At 43.6% G+C, this 14,890-nt stretch overlaps 1 protein-coding gene across 1 annotated transcript in view; it reads right to left on the bottom strand.

Moving 5' to 3' along the window:
• Positions 1-14,890, bottom strand: part of LOC141111320 (uncharacterized) — a 71,633-nt gene that overhangs the window by 26,278 nt on the left and 30,465 nt on the right. Inside the window, exon 4 of the mRNA XM_073603507.1 lies at positions 5,339-5,447. The gene's annotated coding sequence lies outside the window, so the exon portion shown is untranslated. The remainder of the gene's footprint in view (positions 1-5,338; positions 5,448-14,890) is intronic.

Here is a 14,890-nt window from a genome sequence, read left to right as displayed (position 1 = left end):
TTCCACTAGCAATGATTCTAATTACCACATAACATGGATATACACGTGTGGTGTTCAAGGCAACCATTTAGGCTCTACGGCAGCATTGTCTTGTCACCGGTTAAAAACAATTGCTGACGTCTGATTGGCTACGAGGAACGTGTATACGTTTCCTTTGCTCTTCTAGTGTGTTCTTCTGAACCCCCCATCCCCCAAGACAAGAGCTAGAGGATCGCACTGCAGTGGGTAAAGAGTTAACTAGCGTTGTCCCAAGAAAAGGTTTTAATGAGAAGCTTTTCAATTCTTTACATTGTTCTCTCTTTCCTGTCAGTTTGTGTTTCTCTGAAGGTATGCTCCATTATTAATGAGAGGGCCTAATTACCAACTTCGTTATCTCTTTGCCAGGTTCAGCAAGCGCTTGATTTTCTCATTATATTCCTTTAGCATGGGGAGAAAACAAATTTGGAAAAAAGCCGACACACTCCTCTGGAACAAATTACCTAAAGCTGGACTCCACACAGATATTAAAAAAACACCACTTATTGCGGTTATGTCTCCGTTAAAAGTCATTAAATCTGTTTTTTTTTCTCTTTAATGCCACTGAAGTACCTGAATTTGACTTTAAATCAGCCTCCTGTACTTCCCCGCACAGCAGAATTCTCACTGGGAGAGGGAGGGTCCACTAGGGGCCAATCAGGCTTTGCTGCATGCACATGTGCCGACAAGAAAAGGCCACTGTCCTATCAACAGGTAGGTGCGTGTTAACGAACTAGCTTTAAAATGTTGTGCCTCCCTCTCCTAGCCCGAGTCCTGCTGTGCCGAGAGGTTACAGGATCAAAAAATCCAGATAGTTACACTAGCCCAGTGTTTTTCAGCCTTTCAACCCCCGGAGGAACCCTTATTTGTGGGTCTCAAGAAAATCATGCTAAAAATGACTTTACCTACAGCTCAGATCGCTGGTGCCATGCAAGTCTCTGGCAGATCTGTCAGTGTATGTGTGTGCCTGTACATCCCTTACCGGAAAGCAGATACAATCTGACAGGAAGCATGCATGAAAACTACAAGCCAACAGCTGCAAAGGCTGCCAGGTCTTGTCGTTTTCCATGCACAGAGCCCTGTCAATCGGTGACTCGGCTAGGCAGGCAGAGCCTAGCTCGGCCATGTTTTTTTTAAATTGTGACAGGTAGCAGGGTGGGAGAAGAACCCCGCTAGCTGTCACAGCAGGGATCAAGGAGGTGCGGGGGACGATTCATTCGTAACATAATAGACCCTGAATATGGGAGTAACATGTTACGAAAGGTAAACTTATCCTTTAAAGCTCAGTGAGGATAATTGTTTAAGGGTAGATTTAGACATGCGTCTAAATCTCCCTCGCCTCTGAAGTCCCGATCCGTGTTTGGATGGCACTTCATAGGCTACTAACAGGTGGTGAGGAAGCAATACGATGCATCCTCACTGCCTGTTTTAATTTCACTTTTACCTACAAGCCGGCTGCTTCCCTGTTGACTTGAATGTGTAGCTTTTGTCGGGTTGGAAAGCAAAGCATCCCCGTCCGCTGACTATTGCAGCTTATGGGGGAGGTGTTTGGTGGGTGGCAAAAAAGTAGCTTAACTATGCATTTTTGCCACCCCCCCAACTGCAAATCTAAACAAGGCCTAACACTCCCCCTCCTATAAAACAACCTTTACACAACAATCATTAAACAAAACAAATAATAATACGCAGAGAAAATATGAAGACAGTGAAGATTGTAGTGTCCCTTTACTTTGGTGGTCAGTGCAAAATATACCCTCTTGCATTAGTAGCCAGTTAAATGCCCCTTCGCATGGATAGTCAACGGAAACGTGCCCTATACATTGGGGATCAGTATAAAAAATGCACCTTATGTTGGTGGTCAGTATAAAACCATCTCCCTGCATTGGAAATCAGAAAAAAGATTCCCTTGATTTGGTGGTTAGTAGGATAGGTGCCCCTTTATATTGGTGGGCATCAGTAGAGATGGAACACCTATACTGGTGGTCAGTAGAAGGTTTGCTTTAGTATACTGCTCACTGTTGAAAGAAACCCTAGCAATCTCTGGAGGAACCCTAGAGAAAGGGTGCATTAGGATATACTCAGTGCCACAAGTTTGCCACCACTTCATCCACCATGCTTTGCTGTAAGCTAGTTGGTGGACATTCAGAATGCCAGAACAGACTTACTTGCTATAAAGCAGGGGTGTCCAACCTTTTGACCTTGCTGGGTCACATTGGAAGAAGAGGAATTGTTTTGGGCCACGCATAAAATACACTAACAATAAGGATAGATGATGAGCAGAAAAAGTCGGGCAGATCACAAGTTAAAAATCACTGATATAGAACCAATCTGAGGAATAAAACTTATTTTTTTTGTAATAATAATAATATTATTATTTTATTATTATTATTATTATTATTATTTTAAAAAATATTTAATTTTTATATTATTATAATATTATTATTTAAAAAAATAATAATATTATTTTTTAAAATAAAAGTAAAAGAAGGTGACATAAAACCAGTGTGATATTTGACACTGTTTTTGATAAAGAGCACATCAATATCTGGTTCAATGTATGTAGCAGCAATTCCCAAGGTGCTTATCAGATATTTTGGTTCTAATTTTGCCCTTCGTGTGCTTCATCTTGGAGACCAGTTGCTCACAAATATAGGTGCTGCTGAAATCTGATGACATGAATAAGGTGTGATTGTGAAGAGTGGGATATAGTTTGTATTGGGCCGCTTTCATAGCCATTCTGGGCCGCATCCTGGACACCCCTGTTATCAGTGATGGGAGTAAGTCACACATGTGCAAATCACAAGCAAGTCTCAAATCTTAACCTTCAAGTCACAAGCAAGTCCCTAGTTACTGTGGCGAAAAGCAAGCAAGTCAAGTCGAGACCCTGCTAGAAGTCAAGCAAGTCAAGTAAAGTCATTTATTTTGGTCAAGTCACAAATAAAGTCAAAATACTGATCTACCCCGAAGCCGGGACTCGGGGGGAGCTTTCTTTTGTGGGGGGGGGGGGGACTTTTGCCTAGGCCAAGACACAGAACTGGTGGTGCCAAGTCATTGCAAGTCAAATAGCCCAAGTCAAATTCAAGTCGCAAGTCATTAGTGACAAGTCAAAGTCAAGTTGAGTCATTTATTTAATTTTGTCAAGCAAGTCGCAAGTCCTCACACAGGTGACTCGAGTCTGACTCGAGTCAAGTCATGTGACTCGAGTCAAGTCATGTGACTCGAGTCAAGTCATGTGACTCAAGTCAAGTCTGTTCTGCTATGTAAGGATCCAAAAGGGCAAGAACACCTATTGGGGCATGGATAGTCTAAGTTAGTAGTAAGGAGGAAGGCTGTCCCACTTACTACCAGTCATCTGTACTTCTCTGCAGAGGAAGAAAATTCTAATCTAGGTGGTTACCAGCTGTGGCACAGTCCAATTACAGTGGGGAAAATAATTTGATCCCCTGCAGATTTTGTAAGTTTTCCGACTTACAAAGAAATGAAGGGCCTATCATTTTTATCACAGGTCTATTGTAAATGATAGAGAATATCAACCAAAAATCCAGTAAAACACACGATACAAATGTTATAAATTGAGTTGCAGTTCAATGAGTAAAATAAGTATTTGATCCCCAAGCAAAACATGACTTGGTACTTGGTGGAGAAACCCCTGTTGGCAAGAACAGAGGTAAAACGTTTCTTGTAGTTGGTTATTAGGTTTGCACACATTTCAGGAGTCCACTCTTCTTTACAGATCTCTAAATCCTTAAGGAATCTTGGCAGTCGCTTGGCAACTCGAAGTTTCAACTTCCTCCATAAATTTTCTATAGGATTAAGGTCTGGAGACTGGCTAGGCCACTCCATGACCTCAATGTGCTTCTTCTTGAGCCACCACTTTGTTGACTTGGCGGTATGGGTCATCGTCATGCTGTATGACCTATCCATGAAAGGAGGAGAAGATTTGGATGCCGCACACCGGATGTAGTCAAAAAACTTCACTTTACTGAAAAAATGGGATCATCAAAATAACAAGACTGTCATGCAGAAAGTACAGGTAAGCTGACGCGTTTCGCACTCAGGACTGAGTGCTTACTCATAGCTATGAGTAAGCACTCAGTCCTGAGTGCGAAACGCGTCAGCTTACCTGTACTTTCTGCATGACAGTCTTGTTATTTTGATGATCCCATTTTTTCAATAAAGTGAAGTTTTTTGACTACATCCGGTGTGCGGCATCCAAATCTTCTCCTCCATTCAAGCCTGCTTTGCCTAGCATTCAGCCAGCACCTGGAGCTCTTCTGCTCTGAAACTTCTACTTACACCTGGGTCAGTGTCAGCCTGAGCGGTGGAAACACTTTCTTTGCTTGACTTATCCATGACCCATCTTCAGTGTTCTGACTGAGGGAAGAAGGTTCTCATTGAAGATTTTACAATACATGGCCCCCGTCCATTGGCCCCTCAATGCAGCAAAGTCAGCCTGTACCTTTAGCAGAGAAACATCCCCAAAGCATCATGTTTCTACCTCTGGGCTTGACTGTAGGGATGGTGTTCTTAGGGTCATAGTCAGCATTTTTCTTCCTCCAAACACGGCGAGTCGGGGTAATGCTAAAGAGCTCAATTTTGGACTCATGTGACCACAGTACTTTCTCTATTGTTCACTGAATCATTTAGATGTTCATTGGCAAACTTCAAACGGGCCTGTACATGTGCCTTCTTGAGGAGGGGGACCTTGCAGGTGCTGCAGAATTTCAATCCATGGCGGCGTATTATGTTACCAATGGTTTGTTTGGTGACTGTGATCCCAACTGCCTTGAGATCATTCACAAGCTCCCCCCCCCTGTGTAGTTCTAGGCTGATCCCTCTTTTTTCTCATGATCATCCTTACCCCATGAGGCAAAATCTTGCATGGAGCTCCGGACCAAGGGTGATTCGTGGTTATTTTGTATTTCTTCCATTTACAAATGTACAAAATCTGCAGGGGATCAAAAAATTACTTTCCCCACTGTATATAAACATTGTCGTAATAAGTGATTGCACAAATGTTCTTTTAATGTCACTGAGATGTAGTGTACAGGTAAAAAGTTGGCAGTTATATCCAAGCAGATATTTCTGGGCAGAGGCTAGAATGTTTTCCATCCAAATAAATAATGACACTTAAGGGGAGCAACAAAAATTATTTAAAAGGACTGACCAAATGCTTGTTTGGCACAGGGCTCTTTCCTGGCTGTGGTACACCTGAATTCCCTGCTTCAGACATACTCCTAAAGTCCACCATTGCGACATATAATATGGTCAATACTAGAAGGTAATAAAAAGCCTCGCTGCTTGTATATTCTGCAAAAGATACCTGGGAGACATGGCAGACATCTTGGTGAAGTCCATGTGGAGAAGAAGCCTGGAGGACAGTCAATGCAACGTGAATTGTTCTGGTCGGGCTCTTGACCTGGAGGGCACAACTGGAGAGAAAGAATGCTCAATGCAAATTTAAGGACTACCTAAAATGCAGCAAAGTATGCATCTTTTTTTTGCAGAAATGTAGTTACAATCATTGTCATTATGAGTATATCACCAATAAAGCCTACCTTGAGATAATGCGGAGTCATTCTACATTATCAATCCTGGTCATTATAAATCTGTAAAACCACGCAGTACTAGTTCTCTCTCTGAATGCACTGCAGGTTTTATTCCCAAGTATTTTTATACGACTCATCTTTTGGGTATAAGAATCATTGTCAAGAGCGATTTTTCTACTGTGCAAAATGGCAAAGTTGGCAAAAGTCAACTAAAACATTATTTGACTACATAGGAGTTTGATAAAAAAAAAAGCACAAATAAAGAAAAAAAAACCTAATTCTTGCCCAGATATTAAATCAGATTTTAACAACCTCCACAGCCATGTACAGTATCTCACAAAAGTGAATATACCCCTCACATTTTTGTAAATATTTTATTCTATCTTTTCATGTGACAACACTGAAGAAATGAAACTTTGCTACAATGTAAGTAGTGAGTGTACAGCTTGTATAACAGTGTCAATTTGCTGTCCCCTCAAAATAACTCAACACACAGACATTAATGTCTAAACCGCTGGCAACAAAAGTGAGTACACCCCTAAGCGAAAATGTCCAAAATAGGTCCAAAGTGTCAATATTTTGTGTGGTCACCATTATTTTTCAGCACTGCCTTAACCCACTTGGGCATGGAGTTCACCAGAGCTTCACAGGTTACCACTGGAGTCCTCTTCCACTCCTCCATGACGACATCACGGAGCTGGTTGATGTTAGAGACCTTGCGCTCCTCCACCTTCCGTTTGAGGATGTCCCACAGATGCTCAATAGGGTTTAGGTCTGGAGAGATGCTTGGCCAGAACATCACCTTAAGACCCCTTTCACACTGGGGCAGTCTGGGTGTTAGCGGTAAAGCGCCGCTAGTTTTAGCAGCGCTTTAACACTGTTATAGCGAAGCTATTCAGCCACTAGCGGGGTGCTTTTAAACCCCCGATAGTGGGCGAGGAAAGGGTTAATAGCACCCGAAAAGCGCTTTGGCAGCGGTGCCCATTCATTTCAATGGTTAGGGGCGGTGGAGGAGCAGTGTATACACCGCTCCCGCACAGCCCCAAAGATGCTGCTTGCAGAACTTTTTTTCCCATCCTGCAAGCACAGTGCCCCAGTGTGGCTTGAGAGGCGCTTTTCTGACATTTTACAGGGGCTATTTTTTGCGCTAAAATGCCTGAAGAGCACCTCAGTATGAAAGGGGTCTTACCCTCAGCTTCTTTAGCAAGGCAGTGGTTGTCTTGGGGTATGTTTTGGGTCGCTATCATGTTGGAATACTGCCCTGCAGCCCAGTCTCCGAAGGGAGAGGATCATGCTCTGCTTCAGTATGTCACAGTACATGGATTCATGGTTCCTTCAATGAACTGTAGCTCTCCAGTGCCGGCAGCACTCATGCAGCCCCAGATCATGACACTCCCACCACCATGCTTGACTGTAGGCAAAATACACTTGTCTTTGTACTCCTCACCTGGCTGCCGCTACACACGCTTGACACCATCTGAACCAAATAAGTTTATCTTGGTCTAATCAGACCACAGGACATGGTTCCAGTAATCCATGTCCTTAGTCTGCTTGTCTTCAGCAAACTGTTTGCGGGCTCTTCATCTTTAGAAGAGGCTTCCTTCTGGGACGACAGCCATGCAGACCAATTTATTTAAGTGTGCGGCGTATGGTCTGAGCACCGACAGGCTGAACCCCCCACCCCTTCAAACTCTGCAGCAATGCTGGCAGCACTCATACGTCTATTTCTCAAAGACAACCTTTGGATATGACCCTGAGCACGTGCACTCAACTTCTTTGGTCGACCATGGCGAGGCCTGTTCTGAGTGGAACCTGTCCTGTTAAACCACTGAATGGTCTTGGCCCACGTGCTGCAGCTCAGTTTCAGGGTCTTTTCAATCTTCTTATAGCCTAGGCCAGTGATGGCGAACCTTGGCACCCCAGATGTTTTGGAACTACATTTCCCATGATGCTCATGCACTCTGCAGTGCAGTAGAGCATCATGGGAAATGTAGTTCCAAAACATCTGGGGTGCCAAGGTTCGCCATCACTGGCCTAGGCCATCTTTATGTAGAGCAACAATTCTTTTTTTCAGATCCTCAGAAAGTTCTTTGCCATGAGGTGCCATGTTGAACTTCCAGTGACCAGTATGAGAGAGTGAGAGCAATAACACCAAAATTAACACACCTGCACCCCATTCACACCTGAGACCTTGTAACACTAATGAGTCACATGACACCGGGGAGGAAAAATGGCTAGTTCGGCCCTATTTGGACATTTTCACTTAGGGGTGTACTCACTTTTGTTGCCAGCGGTTTAGACATTAATGGCTGTGTGTTGAGTTATTTTGAGAGGACAGCAAATTTACACTGTTATACAAGCTGTGCACTCACTACTTTACATTGTAGCAAAGTGTCATTTCTTCAGTGTTGTCACATGAAAAGATATAATAAAATATTTACAAAAATGTGAGGGGTGTACTCACTTTTGTGAGATACTGTATATAGCAGAGACATTTAAAGTCAAATGTACAATGAATGTGGTAACAATATGAAAAAATAAGGTTGAGGTTAAAATCACATTGCTTTTATTCAATAATAATAAAAACATGCATCATGGCCAGTTCAGCATTGAAAATCCATACTATATACCACTATAATCTTTTCCATATCACATAGATTATAAATAGCTCTCACAAAGACATGACAGGATTCACAAGGAAAGGGTCATGTGAATCCCATCACCTCTTAGCGAGAGACATTTATAATCTATGTGATTTAGAAGAAATAATAGTAGTATATTGTGTGGATTTTCAATGCTGAACTGGCCATGATGCATGTTTTTATTATTGATGAATAATGAAAGTGCAATTTTAAACTTATTTTTTTTTCCATACTGTTACTACATTCATTGTACATATTGTGGTATTGGGGAGATTATACTCGTGTGATAGTGCTTTTCCAACGGGTTGTGACAGTCCAAAATGTATTTTGAGGCATTGCAGCCCACTTTTATTAAACAGAATGGAAAGTTCACATAACATCAGTTGCCAACGCAGTGGATTTTCCACATCAACATGAACAGACAACTGAAAATGTGGAGGCACCTGGCTCCCTTGTCAGCAGCACAGCTTCTCTTCTTACCAGCCCTTCTGACTGTATTGTCCAGCTCTCCTGGTTCACGTGGCTCTCTTAGACTTTAGTCACAGTGTCTTGCTGCACGGCCCACTCCTGACTAGGGGTTATCCTGACACCCTGATAGGAGCCCACCTGACTCCTGAAATGACACCTCCTGTCTCCTGGAACTGGCTGGGGCTCCTCTGACCCCTAGGTGAGAACTCCTGTCTCTTGACGCCTGGTTGAGGCTCCTCTAACCCTTAAGTGAAACCTTCTGTCTTCAAACAGGGTGCTATCTCCTGGAAACCCTGAGCTATTCTCAGACTTGAGTAAATGATAAATAATGAACCTGCACACCTGAGCCGGACGCATGGATGGGGGGCACCTGGTAAAATCCAGACACAAGATTGAAGGTACATTCCCACCCAATACACTTTGAAACCTTCAAGCTCCAGGCCCCGATCTGGGACTACAGAATCCAGAGAAAAACAAAACCACAGCAGCATTCCCTGCTCAGAAATGATAGTCTGGAACTTTGCATTTACCCTCAATACAAATCCTGTGTCCTTTTCTCCTACATTTTCACAGTGGCAGGGCCTTGCACTGTCACAATGTGCCTTTAAAAGTCTCTGCTATATACATTGTTGTGGAGGTTGTGTCAGGAACCATAAACCAGATGGAGACAGAAAGTGCAGTTAAAATCACACCTTTAATGAAATGGCAGAAATAACACAGTTCGGGAAACAGAAGCCAGGGTTAGGATGCAAGAGCGGGTAATCAGACGAGCTGGGTCAGGAAACCAGAAGTCAGTGTAGTCAGGAGCAAAAATCAGGAACAGGAATGGGAAGGAAAGTCAGCCTGGCCAAGTTATACACCGGAGCACAGGAAGGAATGCACTTAGAGATCATAGACCACGCAAGGGCAAGAAGAAAATGAGCTAAGCTTCTTAAATAGCAAAAAGGGGCTGGCTGTAGATTGGACTAATGAGGTAGGTTAATGGTAACGAGGTGAGTCACCGTGGTAATGAGTGGCTGGTAATTAACCAACAGCTGAGCAACTTCTGAGCACTGAAAGAAAAGAGCTGCTCGTTAAGTAGCAGGAGCCCAGCCCTGATAGGTTGTCGATTCCTTTGAGATGTTGGCACATTGGCATTGAGCAATCCTCCATAAATTTAACCACTTGCCTACAGGGCACTTAAACTCCTTTCCTGCCCAGACCAATTTTCAGCTTTCAGCCTTGTTGCACTTTGAATGACAATTGCGCGGTCATACAACACTGTACCCAAACAAATTTTTATCATTTTTTTTTCACACAAATAGAGCTTTTTTTGGTGGTATTTATTCACTACTAGGTTTTTTATTTTTTGCTAGAGAAATAAAAAAACGAAAATTGAAATTTTTTTTCTTTTATAGTTTGTTATAAAATTTTGCAAACAGGTAATTTTTTCTCCTTTACTGATGTGCACTGATGAGGCTGCACTGATGGGCACTGATGAGGTGGCAATGATGAGGCAGCACTGACGGGCACGGATGAGGCTACACTGACGGGCACTGATGAGGCTACACTGACGGGCACTGATGAGGCTGCACTGATGGGCACTAATGAAGCAGCATTGGTGGGCATTGATGAGGAGGCACTGATAGGTGGCATTGATAGGCAGCACCGATGAGCGCTGATAGGTGGCAATGATGGGCACTGATAGCTGGCACTGTTGGGCACTGGTAGGTGACACTGATAAAGAGGCACTGATTGGTAGCACTGACAGGTGGCACTGATGGGAACTGATTGGCAGCACTGAAAGGTGCCACTGGTGGGCACTGAAAGGTGGCGTTTGTGGGCACTGATTGGCACTGAAAGGTGGCACTCGTGGGCACTGATAGAGACCGATGTTCCTGTAACAGAAGCCAGTTACCGGCTTTATTCTTTTCTCCTCACGCTGATTGTGAGGTGAAAAAAAGCTGATAACCGGCTTCTGTTTACTTCCTGATCAGCCGTCATTGGCTGACAGCGGATCACGTGGTAAAGGGCCTGCTGTGATTGGCTCTTTACCCTGTTCTTGACCCTCTATTGACGCCCTCCCGACACTGGAAGCCCACGCCGTAGCCGTCATTCGGCTATAGCACGGGCGGAAACTGTTTAATCCGATTTCACAGTTCCTACTGATAACACACTCACTGGAATTCATCAACAATGGCGCAGCCAGATTTTGCGAAAGTATCTCTCATGCATTCTAAAAGTGGTGCAGAATGTGCCAAATTCATATACCTGTCTAGAACTTGTACTTGAATTTGGTGCATAATGCGCCACATTTAAAATGGACATGAGGCACTTTTGATAACTCTGTGTGCGCCACTTCCTCTCTCTATACCCCAAAAGAGAGTTATTCTTAATTAGCTACACTTTCATCAGATACGAAGTGTCGGTATTTGCTTTTAAGTCGCTGTCAGAACCAAATATCTCACACATGCTTCATGACTTTGTCACAATACATTGCCAAGCAGGATTAACACCAGAAAAAGTGGTGCAGTGGCTTTAATAACCCCCCCCCCCCCCCCCCATTTTGTAATGTTTGCAGTTCACTTGTTTCATTTGTAGAATTGTGATTGAATTTAGAAGCATTTACTGCAAGAACAAGCAAAGTGTGAGCTGGCGAAGCCCCACAATGCATCATACTAGATTTTTGTTAGGTGAAAAAAAAAATCAACATATGCCAATTCATAGTAATGTTCAATAATTGTAATGGGCACAACACTCTGGAAAACCAGATTTGTGCTGAGCTTCTCCTATTCAAAAAGTGTCAAACGGTCTTCCTTTGCAGGTTTATTTAGTCTTGAGTATATAATAAATTACCCGTATTTACAGGAAATTACTGCAATGTATAGATTTATATTTGCAAAAAGTGAAATAGGTCAGTTTATACTGACTAAACCAAAAATTGTGTGGATTAATTCTGAGTCTTAAAATGAATTATTATTTAATAGAAGTGGCTTTAAAGTCCTCATATTGGTGGTGGCCCCTTGAAATGACCTGTATATACTAGGATCCACAGAACTTCCCAAACAAAAACCTTGCAAAATTTAAACAACACTTGAGGAACTGGGAAGTGAGAAAATAGTGCTATCCCACAGTTATGCATAACTAAAATACATAATCCATTATAGCTCTTTACAAAAAAATGTTTGATTTTGTTTCTGGTACAACATCTCTTCCAGCCTGGATTTCTTTCCAGAACTGGAAGTGATGTCTTTGGCATCCCCAGAATGTTTGGGCCCAATTTTGGTCCATATATTCCCCTGTATGGGATTGTTTTTCACTGCACTGCCAGAGAAAATCTATCTATGCGGTGACGAAACGCGTTGTATTCCATGCGGTGTTCACACCAGTTTGGTTTTTATAGATCTTCTTATGTGATTTTTCTTTGCTTAAAGTTCTATCTTCGATATATTCAAAGTGAATTTTTGAAGTTACCCTCACCTGGGATCACGTCCCAAGGGCAATTCCCTACGACAACTTCTGCATACCTCCTCAATTTGGGTTCAATAAGACGGCGGCTAGCACACAGTTTCTCACAGACATTTGGGTGGTGTATAAGCCAGGGTTTTTCAACCGGGGTGCTACAAAGAGTCCTCAGGGATGCTGCGGCCACATCCTGGTCTAAGCGCTACTTTGTGTTAACTCCTCTGCTCTGCGACTCTCTGAGGAGAGAGTGAGCACAGCCCACACCCCTCTCTCCTCCTCCCTGCAGCCATACGAACAGCTATGTGAACTATGTGAACAGTTATGTGAACTATTGTTAGCAAAGTAGAAATCTGCGCAGGCCACCCACCGGTGTCCTAACAACCAATAATGTCATCGGTTGTTAAGGACATGTCGGGCGGCACTACAGCTTTCTGCTTTGCCGGCAATAGTTCACATAACTGTTCACATACCTGCAGGGAGGTGGAAAGAGGCGTGTGGGCTGTGTTCACTCTCTCTCCTTGCAGAGTCGCAGCGCATGAAAGTTAACACAAAAAAGCACTCTCATCTCTATGTGCAAGATTCAGCTACTGCCCTGGTCTCCTCCGCACACTGCTCCTGTGTAGGCAGCAGAAATATCAGGTGGGAGCGGAGGAAGGAGGGAGTGGAGGGCGGATTTGGGGGGGGGGAATTATGCTGAGAGGGGGGATTTGGGGGGAGGATGAGGGGATTGTGCTGGGAGAGGGGATGGTGAAGTGGGGTTTGTGCTTGAAGTGGGGATTTGGGAGCAGCGGGGGTTTGTGCTAGGAGGGGGATTTCATGGGGGATTTGTGCTAGGAGGGGGATTTGAGGGGGGGGGGGTTGTGCTAAGAGGGGGGATTTGGGGGGTTTGTGCTAAGGGGGGGGGGATTTGGGGGGGTTGTGCTAGGAGAGGGGATGGGGGGCTTGGAGCAGGGTTCATGCTAGGAGCGGGGATGTGGCAGCAGGGGTCTTTGTGCTAGAAAGGGGGATTTGGGGAAGGGGTTTGTGGTAGGAGAAGGAATGGGGGGGGGGGGGTTGTGCTAGGAGGGGGGATCTGGAGGGGGAATTGGGGGGGGGTGCTGGAAGGGAGGATTTGAAGGCAGGAGAGTTACAATCTAAGCTGACAGACTACATTTTAGGGCTTCCTCACACCAGGTGCAGTGAGGTAACACAAAAATGTGCTGCCTTTTGCAGTTGCAGGCAGGTGCCATTATTGTTTAAGGACACCCCCATCTAAGCAAATGTGTGTATGTTTGCGCTCAATAAAAATGTGACGTGCATGAACATGAAAAAAAGCACACTCAAACGCACCCCCTGGTGTGAAGGAGCCCTCGGACTGGTGTGCCCTAGGACTGTGCACAGTTCTAAAGGGTGCCTTGACTAAAAAATGGTTGTAAAACACTGGTATAAGCCTACACATGAATTTTATCAATTATCAACAGAAGTGACATAGAACTTATCTGCAAGGTATACTGAGTGTGTTTTGGATCCTTAGCGATCCTGTTCATACACCTAATAACTGGTTGTTTGGTCATATAGTGGTGAACACTCAGTATTGATAAAGTGATTCCTATATATGGTAGCTCTGTGGATACCATTGACATTTAGATAAAGTTAGGTCTCTCTTCTGGACATACGGTTTTGTTTGGATTTACCACCAGCGTTAATATCTTCATTGTTAGACACTTTTGAACGGTTTATGTGAATTACTTCGTTGGGACTGTTTTCTTTGAAGTTGCCTATGTGGGTCTATTAGGATAACAAAATGGAAGGCTGTCAGCTCTGGGCTCAGCCCTTCCTTCTCAGAGCTGGCTGCTCAGCTGTCCGCAAATTGCCAGCTCCTATCTCTCCACAGTTACTCAGCTGTTGATAATATCCTGCTCGTCAGTCCTGCCTACTTAAGCCGTCCAGTCCAGAGAATCTCTGCCTTTGCCTTGGTCAACATCACAGAAACTACCTCCTGCAGTTCTGTTCAAGACTTGCTTTGCTGACATCCCTTCTGGCTGCAGATCCTGCTTGCTGTTCTACTACAGTGATCCCTGACTTCTGGCTTGGCTGACTATCTGTTCTGGTTACTGAACTTTGGCTATGTTTTGACTACGTTTGTTCTTTTTACTTAAACAAGTGTGATTTAACTGTACGTCTGTCTCTGCCTGATTTCATGGTTTCTGACAAAGGCGTAGTTTCTTGTAGTTTCCATCAGATTACCCCATCTGAGGAAGGCAACATCCACCCAGTCTTGGGACACCATTTTACCAATTTCCCTGTTGCCCTCTACTTCGGAAGACCCCTTAGTGCTGGAAGTGACTGTTTTTTTTCGTATTGCCCTGAGTAAATTACCTCCTTATCAGTTGCATCCAGGTTAGGAAGATGTTGCCTATAATCCTGGGTTTTTCCTCCAAGTAGAGCATTTGGACATTTCATAAAGTCTTCAACGTGAACTCAGATCTTTGGGAGTAAATCCGCTTTCCTAAGCTAAGGATAAAACATTTTTTGATGGGAGTTTTCATTCTTTATGATCACGGCTTGATTTATTGTTCTGTTTATATTCCCATGGGCGGCTGTGGTATTTAATGATTGCTTTTCATTTTTGAACCAAATAGAAGGAATATAATATATTGCTACAAGCAATAACAAAAATCTTTTGTACATTTCTCATACCTCCCAACTTTTTGAGATGAGAATGAGGGACACCTATTAGCAAAAGGTATGTAGGGGCATAGGACACACACCCTGTCACGACCCCTTAAAAGG

This window comes from Aquarana catesbeiana, linkage group LG10 (genome assembly GCF_042186555.1).
Source record: "Aquarana catesbeiana isolate 2022-GZ linkage group LG10, ASM4218655v1, whole genome shotgun sequence".
Classification (NCBI taxonomy): Eukaryota; Metazoa; Chordata; class Amphibia; order Anura; family Ranidae; genus Aquarana; species Aquarana catesbeiana.
The sequence above is the reverse complement of the archived record's forward strand: the minus strand, read 5'-3'. Positions and strand labels throughout refer to the sequence as shown.